An 11295-nucleotide genomic window follows, 5' to 3' on the forward strand; every position below is an offset into this window, starting at 1 on the left:
TAAAAATGCTGAATTTCCAGCGTATTAAAAGTTTGTTAAAACTCACGCACATTAATCACCCACACAACCGCACAGGAAGCTATACCCGCACCTGAACCCTCCCCTCCACCCCCCCCCCAGTGGCGGAGCCACAATGGGGGCAGTGGGGGCTGTTGCCCCCACTCACCCACCCAATATATAGTATATATACCAAACATTAACCAAAAGTTGCTTTGGTTTAGATGGCAAAACCATTGGAGTAAGAGTTTTTTCCACTTTTGGTCCCTCGACTTCACTTGTGGTGACAAATGGGATTCACGACTTTTATTCCGGACATAATAGGTGCTCAACTTCAATTTTTTTTCCACATTTGGTCGCATCCGATCAAGAACTCGGCCAACCCACCGGAATTAGACTCAACCCTTGTTATGTTAAGGGTATTCTAGTCATTTCTAACCCATGTAAAATAATTAAATATAAGATTTATTCTGTATATACACCTCATTCTCGCCTATCTCTGTTCAAATCGAAGGTGTGCGAAGAAGGAAGATATTTCTTCGCACGGCGAGGTATTATTTTCACCAGCTCATCTTCGCCCTCCACTTCTGCCACCAGAACGGCGTCACCCACCGTGACATCAAGCCCCAGAACCTCCTCCTCGACAAGGACGGCAAGCTCAAGATCTCCGATTTCGGCCTCTCCGCGCTGCCGGAGCAGATCCGAAACGGCCTCCTCCACACCGCGTGCAGTACTCCGGCCTACACCGCCCCAGAGGTGATGATCAGAAAAGGCTACGACGGCGCCAAGGCCGACGCGTGGTCTTGCGGCGTCATCCTCTTCGCCTTCCTCGCAGGGTACCTCCCATTCGACGACAACAATATATCAAACATGTACCGTGCAATACGAAGCCGCGCGTTTCAGTTCCCGGATTGGATCACAAAGCCCACCGGAGCATAATTTTCCGGCTGCTCGATCCCAATCCGGTAACCAGAATGTCCATCGAGGAACTGATGAAGCTCCCGTGGTTCAAGAAGTCATCATCAGTGATAGATTTGACAGACGAACATCAATTCGGGAACCAAGAATTCGACAAAGATTGCAAACACTTAACCAAAATGAACGCATTCGATATCATTCCAATGTCTCCCGGGTTGGATCTATCAGGGCTATTCCAGGCGGGATTGAACAAGAAAGAAATGAGATTCACCACAAATTCCGAGGTAGGAGAGGTTGAGGAGAAGGTAAAGACGATCGGGAGTGAAGCAGGGTATAGGGTGGAGAGGGGAAAGGGAGGGGGAATCAGACTGGTAAAAGCAAGAGTAACGTTAATGGTGGAAATTCTTCAAGTGGCGCCGGAGCTATGGCTGGTGGAGATGAAGGTCGTCAATGGAGAAATGGAATTCGAGGACACACAGTGGGAGGAGTTGAGAGTTGGGTTCAAAGAAATATCTTGTTTCATGCTAGTATAACAATACAACCATGAATCTTGAACCGGACAACGCCGGTGATTGTCGCCGAGCTTCTACCAGGCGAGAATGAGGTGTATATACAGAATAAATCTTATATTTAATTATTTTACATGGGTTAGAAATGACTAGAATATCCTTAACATAACAAGGGTTGAGTCTAATTCCGGTGGATTGGCCGGGTTCTTGGTCGGATGGGACCAAATGTGGAAAAAAAATTGAAGTTGAGCACCTATTATGTCCGGAATAAAAGTCGTGAATCCCATTTGTCACCACAAGTGAAGTCGAGGGACCAAAAGTGGAAAAAACTCATTGGAGTAATACATAATGGTCCAGAGTTCGAAACTTGTAGTGTTGAATTTGTTCTTTCAATTTTTAAATAGCAATAGTAGGAATACTAATTTGATATTATTATTATTATTATTTTTTAACATTGAGGTTTTTTTTTTTCTTTCATTTTTTAATATTATTAGTGAGATGAGTAAACTTTTGTTTTTGACATTTTTTTAATATTAATAGTGATAATTCTAATTGAATTTTTTATTTGTAACATTGTGATTTCTTCTCTTTTTTCTTTTTTAATATTAATAGTTAGATGAGTGATTTATACTGTGTTTTTCATTCAAACTATTTTATCTAATTAATTATGTTTTATATTTTATTTTAAATATTTTTTTTTATCTTGATGTATTTTGATTTTTCATCTCTAGTCAACAATATTTATGATTTGGTTTCCAAGTGTTTCATTTTTTAAAAAATATCGCGCTCGTTAGTTCTAATATTTTGCCCCCACTGAAGAATATTTCTGGATCCGCCACTGCCCCCCCCCCCCCCCCCCCCACACACACACACACACACATATATATATATATATATATATATATATATTTATATATATATATATATATATATATATACATATATATTGTAATATGATTACTTTGATTCTTTGATAATTGCTAGTGTAATTTCTAGACATATTCTTTGATTCTTTAATTTCACCTTACATGAATAAAAAAAAAATGATCATTTGCTAGTGTGTTTGGTAGAAACCACAAATCAAGAACCAAAAAAAAAAACAAAAAGGAAGATAAGTAGAAATCTTGACTAGAGATGGAAAAGGCATCCTGGATGAGTCACAAGGGAAGTGTTAAATATGAGGATTGCAAAAACAAATTTCATCATAAAAATGTTCAAGGCTAATTTCTACTCCGGACTAATTTGAACAGAATTCAAACACCAAAATAGAAAAATGAGAAAGAAGGGCAAGTGAAAGAAGAAAGAAGTTGCAGCTTACACGTTGAACAAGTCCATCTTCACCACAACTGTACAAAATGTAAAGGCTTCCTGGTTCAATTGCCAATTTGTGAGTTCATCCTAGGTGTCTTGCCAGCATTTTTGTCTCCACTTTCCCATGTGCTAAAATCTTAGCGTGTCTTATCTGAAAGGAGTATCATAACTAAGGAGGGAACGCCCTTTCTATTGGAATTATATGCAGATTCATTTGTTCTAGATATGTAGTTTGTTTACGGTTTAGGATTACCCCATTGAAACCGGAGAAACTTTGAAGCGAGTGGTGTAATAGAAATATAGAATAGTGTGTTCTGAAGAACTCCAACTCTCCAAGTGGGTCATCTCTGCATATTTGAGGTCCCTACTTCATACTTGTTCTTCTTTGATGCCTCTCTCTCTCCACTCACCCACCCCAACGGTTCGACAAAGCTCTGATACCAACAGTTGGTATCAGAGCCTAGGTCTGAATACTAGGATGTTGATAACTGGACTGTAAGAGTCTAGTCTCTGATACCAACCGTTGGTATCAGAACCTAGGTCAGAATCCTATGATGTTGATAATTGGATGTAAGAGCCTAGGTTGGAGCCTAGGATAGAACTTTAAGATTTGAACTTAACAGCATTATTGTTGTACTTATGGGTATCTGTGATGATTTTAAGTTCAAGTCATCAAGTGTGTTTGTGATCCAGCTTGAGCTTGAAAATTAACGAAATATGCAATTGAAAGCCGATTTTATAGAGCTAAAGAAAAGAAAGAGAATATTAGAATGTATGGTTAGTGCTTCAACAGTTGCGCGCAATTGGTTTAATTTCAATAGTGATCTACTGCTCGGGCATATAGACTTTATACTTATGACGATGACGCGGCTAAAGCGATATTAGTAAGTAGTTCAAACCTTTTAATTCTATCTTTTTCTTTGTTTAGTTCTAATTTTTTTTTCCAGGATGACAAAATTAAAAATGCTGTGAGTCACCCAATATTTCTTTTTGGTGCTAAAATAAAATTACGTCTTGATATGGTTGTAAGGCTTCAGCGGGTATTGCTTAATCAAACTAAACATATAAACCCCATGATTTCTGCTGTACTGCTAGCGGCATTTAAGTGCATGTGTTATCATCTTAAGAAAAAAGATGTCTGTTATAAATTGGAAGATGCTATTTTTTCCGTCCAGCAATGCATACTGAATGCACCTCATAAAATGATTAATTAGGTGCAACATATGATTAGAGAGATAAGGAATATTGATATACATGTTGTCCAAGTAAAAAATTTAGTTAAATAACATTTTAAAGTATTTTTTTTAATTTGTTTATACTAATTCTTTTGTTTGTTTGTTTTTTTTTTTTCTCTTTTAAATAGCATGGAGGAAGAGTACTTGTACGTTTGGATGATGTTTCCAGAAAACTTATAAAAAAATGTGCTCGAACTGCTTTGTTGCTATGCATTATGTAGCGTTGGAATTATTTGCAGACTCATTTCTTCTAGATATGTAGTTTGTTTACAGTTTAAGTTTATCCCATTGAAATCGTGGAGACTTTGAAGCGCGTGGTGTAGTGTAATAGAAATATAGAATAGTGTGTTTTGAAGAACTACAACTCTCCAAGTGGGTCATCCCCGCAAATTTGAGGTCCCTACTTCCCATTTATTGCTCTTTGCTGCATCTCTCCCCACCTACCCACCCCAACAGTTCGACAAGGCTCTGATACCATCTGTTGGTATCGAACCTAGGTCAGAATCCTAGGATGTTGATAATTGGACGGTAAGAGCCTAGGCTCTGATACCAACAGTTGGTATCAGAGCCTACGTCAGAATCCTAGGATGTTGATAATTGGATGTAAGAGCCTAGGTTGGAGCCTAGGATAGAACTTTAAGATTTGAACTTACCAGCATTATTGTTGTACTTAAGGGTATCTGTGATGATTTTAAGTTCAAGTCATCAAGTGTGTTTGTGATCCAGCTTGAGCTATAAAATTAACGAAATATGCAATTGACAGCCGGTTTTATAGAGCCAAAGAAAAGAGAGAGAATATTAGAATGCATGGTTAGTGTTTCAATTGTTGCGTGCAATTGGTTTAATTTCAATAGTGATCTAATGTTCGGGCATATAGACTTTATACTTACGACAATGACGTGGCTAAAGCGAGATGGGTAAGTAGTTCAAACCTTTTAATTCTATCTTTTTTCTTTGTTTAGTTCTCCTTTTTTTTCTGGATGACAAAATTAAAAATGTTGCGAGTTCACCCAATATTTCTTTTTGGTGTTACAATGAAATTACGTCTTGATATGATTGTAAGGCTTTAGCGGGTATTGCTTAATCAAACTAAACATATGAACCCCATGATTTCTGCGGTACTGCTAGCGGCATTTAAGGGCATGTGTTATCATCTAAAAAGATGTCTGTTATAAATTGGAAGATGCTATTTTTCACGTCCAACAATGCATACTGAATGCACCTCATAAAATGATCAATGAAGTGCAACATATGATTAGAGAGATAAGGAATATTGCTATACATGTTGTCCAAGTAAAAAATTTAGTTAAATAACATTTTAAAATTATGGGGTTTGATTGGTGTGTTTGAGGCTTATTGGATGTTGACCTAAAGGGGGCCTTGTTGGGTTGTTTTGAAATTTCGACTTTGTTGTCATTGTTGGAGTGGAGTTGATTGTTTTGGGTTCATGCTTGGAGTGAGACAATGGAGAGGTTTCATCTTCTTTAGTGGGAACAATATGAAAAACTTTTTGAAAGAACTCCATAATCATTCTGAGGATTCAGAAGGGTCAAAATCAGCAGCAAATGGAATAGGTTGAGTGATGTTTCTTTGCCTGAGAGGAATTTAAACTCTAGATCCCACCAACAAGCCCTTTTTAGCAATTTCTGGATGGCTGAGCTTTGTTACAAGTAGTAGACATAGTAGTCCTAGTCCTCCTTCTTCTTCTAATGTGAATAAAGTTGACATAATGGAACCTTCTGATTCTGTGAGTAGTTGTAGCTTGGAGGCTGATATGGAATCAGTGAGGCTCGAGTGTGAGTCTACAAACTCCAGAGATTCCGATATGATATTGAAGAAGAATATCAAATACTATTAGGGGTGATCAAGGTTCCGGTTTCGGTTCTGATTCTGATTCTTTAGCTAGCGAAATCGGAATCGAAACTTTATATTAAGATTCTGGTTCCGATTAAAATCGCCGATTCTAATCGTTAATTATTTTTATTTTATTTTTATTAAAGTTTGTAATTTCACAAACCATAGTCCCATGTGAGCTACTAAGCTCACATGGCTGATGGCGCAATGCACAAATTATGCCCTGGACCCGTGTCCACAATGCATGGTGGACACGAGTCCAAATAACGTCGTTTTCAGGGAAAACGCGTAATTCCAGTTTTAAAAAAATGATTTTGTCTCGGCGTTAACGGCGTCATTCGTTTGTGCCATTATGAATGTACAGTTATGGGATTATGAATGTACAGTTATGGAATTATGAATGTACAGTTATGAAATTATGAATGTAAGTTATAAAATTATGAACACAGAGCTCTGACATTATGAACTTACAATTATGAACATATAGTGATAAAATTATGAACATAGAGCTCTAAAATTGTGAACATGGAGCTTCGAAAATTATGAATTTACAGTTATTGAATTATGAATGTACAGTTACGAAATTATGAATGTACAGTTATGGAATTATGAACACAGGGCTCTGACATTATGAACTTACAATATGAACATATAGTGATAAAATTATGAACATAAAGCTCTAAAATTGTGAACATAGAGTTTCGAAAATTATGAATTTACAGTTATTGAATTATGAATGTACAGTTACGGAATTATGAATGTACAATTATGCAATTATGAATGTACAGTTATGCAATTATGAACACAGAGCTCTGACATTATGAACTTACAATTATGAACATATAGTGATAAAATTATGAACATATACTCCTATAACAAAGTGATCTGATTTTTTTTTTTTTTTTTAAAGAAGTGGAAGAGAACGGTGCCACTAACGGCACCGTTACCGTGTCCAGCGGGTCCATAGCATAACGATTGGGCGCAAAGGCCTAGCTGGCCTTTGGGCCTACTACTGCCTACTCTGGCAGTCTACTTCAGTATACTACCGAGTGAGGCACTTAAATTTTAAATTTTTTTTCCGGTTTAGAACCGGAATCGGTGGTGGTTTCGTTCCTTTATTACGAGAAATATTGGTCCAAACCGAGATGATACCAAATGATGAAATGATATCTTGAATTCAATGTATTTTGAGAATAATTACACAGGTTTATATACTAAAGCTTAGCACAATAATAGGTGGAGCAGTAAAGACTAGACTAGAGACTAACAAACTGATACAATCTAACTGCTCCAATACAAGAACTTTAACCGGAACCTTATTGGTTCCGGTTCGAACCGAACCGTGATCACCCCTAAATACAGCTGGCTTTAGATCAATGCCTTATTCTCCTCTAACACATGTCGTATCTCATATTATAGATTTCTCAATGCTTCACAGAATTACAATGCTCTTAAATTAGCTTTGATGATAAGATCCTGGATGGTTTTTATGACCTATATGGCATCCAAACAGAGTCCACTTCATCAAAAATGCCCTCCCTTGTTACTTGAGCTCTGTGGTTTCTATGACCTATATGGATCATAAGAAATGCATATACCCACATATGGTGGAGTCTAGCATACTGAATCTTTTTTTTTTTTGACCTCTACTGTAAAAAGACAATGTGCAATGTACAACAAATATTGTGCATATAACACCATTTCTGCTTGTAAAGGATGTTGCCTCCACTCTTCTCTCTACAATTCAAATAAATAATAAATCCTTCAGATAAGAGCAATTAACCTGTGGCCATAACAAACATGAAAAGAAAGATTTTTAAAATCTTTAAGAAACACATCTTTTGCTGCTTTACAATATACTTTTATGGTAAATATTTTATTTAATAAATTATTTTGAAATTTGATAACACAACGAACAATTGATAGTTATTTTTAGTTTGATTCATAAGTAATATCTTATTATATGGTCTTTTCCTTTTATGGTTTGTTTAAGAATGCTCCCATAACCTTTGATAACACATCAAACAATTGATAGTTATTTTTAGTTTGATTCTTAAGTAATATCTTATTATATGGTCTTTTCCTTTTGTGGTTTGTTTAAGAATGCTCCCATAATCTTTATCTGGTGCATCTGTTTCTATTATTTTTTATGCTTTGGATCACATATTGTTAGACATGGTAATGTTTTTATATGTTTTCTAATTAGTTGTATTACTAATTTACTATAGTATGTTCTTCTGTCTGTGGTTTTGAATTTTTCTTCAGTCTATCAAATAATGGGTTGTTTAGGAATGCCCCCATAACCTTTATCTGATGCATCTATTTCTACTATTTTTGGTGTTCTGGGTCACATATTTTTAGACATATATTATGATGTGTTTGGATTTAAAAAATAAGTAAATATATAATATGTGTATATATCTTGTGTTGTGATTTTTTGTATCTTGTGTTATGAAATCATGTATATACCTGGTTTTTTTTTTTTTTTTTTTTTTTTAAATTTTGTACCTAGTTGTTTCGATTCAAGGTTATAATGCTATGTGGACCCTGGACCACGGTTAAAAAATGACGTTATATATTTACTTTTTTATTTTTTTACGCGAATCACTGCAACATACATTTTTATAATTCATAATGGACATTTTTTTGAAATAATTCATAATGTACATTATTCTAAAGCATAATGTATATTTTTCTAACTCATAAAATACATTATTTTACTCCAGAAACTTCATTATTCTAACACATAAAATTCATTATTCTAACAATCTAAATCATAAAATACTTTATTATAACTTATAAAATAAGTTAATTATCGATTTGGTCCCTCCACTATGAGGATTTCACTAATCTGGTCATCGACTTTCAAAATTCTTCAATTTAGTTCTCGACTATGCCTTTTTATCCGAAATGGTCCTAACCGTTAGACATCCGTTAACGCGAGACCAAATTGATAATTTTGTTATAGTCAAGGGACCATTTTGATCATTACATGCACCATTTTCTCCGAAAGTTAATTAATAAAATAGTCCCTTGAAAAAAGAAACACACCGTCGGCATCATGGACCACGGCCGCAACACACCCTGTGTTTTTCCCAGCGTGCACAAGAGCATCAACATGAATGCCTACCGCATTCATATCTAGGGATGGCAAATGGGCCAACCCGTTGGGTTTTGGACTAGCCCTACAGGGTTGGTGGACTTGTTGGCTTGGGCTAAAATGGTTTTTTATTTTTTCTTTTTGAATCGGGTTGGCCCTAACCCTAAACAACGGGTTGTTAGTTAATCCAACGGGCTAAATCACTAAACAAATGTTTTATTACAAATAGAGTAGGTTCATAACTATATATATATATATATATATATATATATATATACACACACACTACACACACACATACTATATATATATATATATATATATGAATTATCCACCATAACTCCAACATGCATGTTGCCGTTATTTGAGAGACGATGTTCCCCCTGCAACAAATCATCATTCCACGAGAAGACAAAGTAGCACGAACCAAAAAACTAAAAAATATATTCGAATTAATAACCTACTAAGTTCACCTAAATTTTAATTTAGATAATATTAATATTTTTTTGAGCTAATATTTAAAATATTTGTTTAATATATTCAATTGAATGGCATGTATATGAATATATATAATTTTTACTTTGAATTTTAATTATATACGTGAGATTTCAATATTCGATATTTGGACCGAACTTGTATTACGATATAACATAACTAAAAATATCTGAACTAATAATCTATTGAGTTTAATCAAAATCTAAAACATTGTATAGAGTTCAATTCTTAATTTTGATAATGTAAGTAATGTATAACTTTAAGTGTAAGTAAATAAATTATATTTAAATAAATAAATTAAGTAAAAAAGATAGAATATGATAATAAGTAAGATAAGATAATAATGAATGTACTCATAATAATGTCGTTATAACTAACATGGTTAGTGGTGGTCTCGTCCCTTAAGCATTGAGACCAAAGATTAATCTTCTAGCTATCAACTTGAAGGTTTAATTTTTAAGAATGTTCCAGTTAATTTTTAAGAAAAAGTTTTTAAAAAAATCTTGTTAATAATGAGCCCTTATTTCTAAACAAATATAGGCCATGTTTGGTTATTGACGGATCCGTCATTTTTGACAATTTGACCATGTCAAACTGCCAAAAAAATCGTTCGGTTGGCAACGGTTTGCTCCAAACCGCTGCACTTTGCAGCATTTGCAGTTGGCGTTTTGGAGAAATTTTAATTTTTCCCAAAACACCCCTGTTTATATATTTTTTTTTTCAAAAAAAAAAAAACTTAGAGTCTGTTTGGAAACCCGAAAAATGATTTCTGGAAATCATTTTCCAAGTTTTTGGTGTTTGGGTAGGCTGAAAATGAAATGGTCAAAGGAAAATGCTAGCTAGTCAATGGAAAATGTGTGCTAATATCCGGAAAATGACTTTCCATTTTTTTTGGGGAAGTCATTTTCCATCTTCCAATCTAAACACAAAACAAACGCGCAGAGCTGCTTCACCTCCTCCTTCAACATTCAACAGAGAATTACCAACACTTCCTCCTCCAACAATCCATAACCACTCCTCCAAATTTATGGCTTCTTCACTGGTTTCCCGAGCCGGAAACCAGATGCACTTTTTTATTTTTGCTGTTAATTTTTCAAGACTTAATTATGTATGCATTTATATTGTTTATAACATGTAATCAAAATTATCAAAATTGTTATATCCCACAAACAACAACAAAAATATATTTTTTCGTATATAATAATTAAAATGTTTAAATATACCATTCTATTCATTTTCTGAAAAATGAACCAAACATCAAAAGACAATTTTCCATCATTTTAAAATGAACCAAACACCAAAAAACAATTTTCCATTGTACAACCAAACACAAGAAAGGAAAATAACTTCTGAAAAATGACTCATTTTCCAGAAGTTATTTTTCTACTTTCCAAACAAACCCTTAAACTTATATGAGGCGCCAAAACACCTCCTCAATATTGCCCATCTGGGATGGGCAACGAATTAGTGGAGCCTTGAGGCTCCTTAAATAGGAGTCTCAAGGCTCCATTCCCACTTTTCTCACCGACGTGGGACAGTGGGAAAAGTGGGAATACAAGAGGGGAGCAGCCTTTTTCTTTTTTTAAAAAAATTATTATTATTATTATTAATTATTATAATTATAATTATAATGTATACTCTTATAGGTCATTCTACGTGTTAATCGCTAATCTAAACAGTTAATTTTATTAAATATTTTTAATTAAATCACTGATACAATCTACTGGTCAAACCTGTTAATATAATCCGCTATCGGATAACTGCTAACACAATCCGCTACCGCTAACCGCTAACCGCGGATAACCAAACAAGCCCATAATCTTGTTTATTAGTTATCTTGAAGTCTTGAACCAATCAACCCCTAACTTTAACAAAA

The 11295-nt window shown here is 34.8% G+C and overlaps 1 pseudogene; it reads left to right on the forward strand.

Moving 5' to 3' along the window:
• The first annotated feature begins 287 nt into the window (after window positions 1-287).
• LOC109163054 lies at window positions 288-1493 on the forward strand (annotated as a pseudogene).
• Window positions 1494-11295: the final 9802 nt, after the last annotated feature.

The sequence above is a fragment of the Ipomoea nil genome, unplaced genomic scaffold (genome assembly GCF_001879475.1).
Source record: "Ipomoea nil cultivar Tokyo-kokei standard unplaced genomic scaffold, Asagao_1.1 scaffold2975, whole genome shotgun sequence".
NCBI classification, from domain to species: domain Eukaryota; kingdom Viridiplantae; phylum Streptophyta; class Magnoliopsida; order Solanales; family Convolvulaceae; genus Ipomoea; species Ipomoea nil.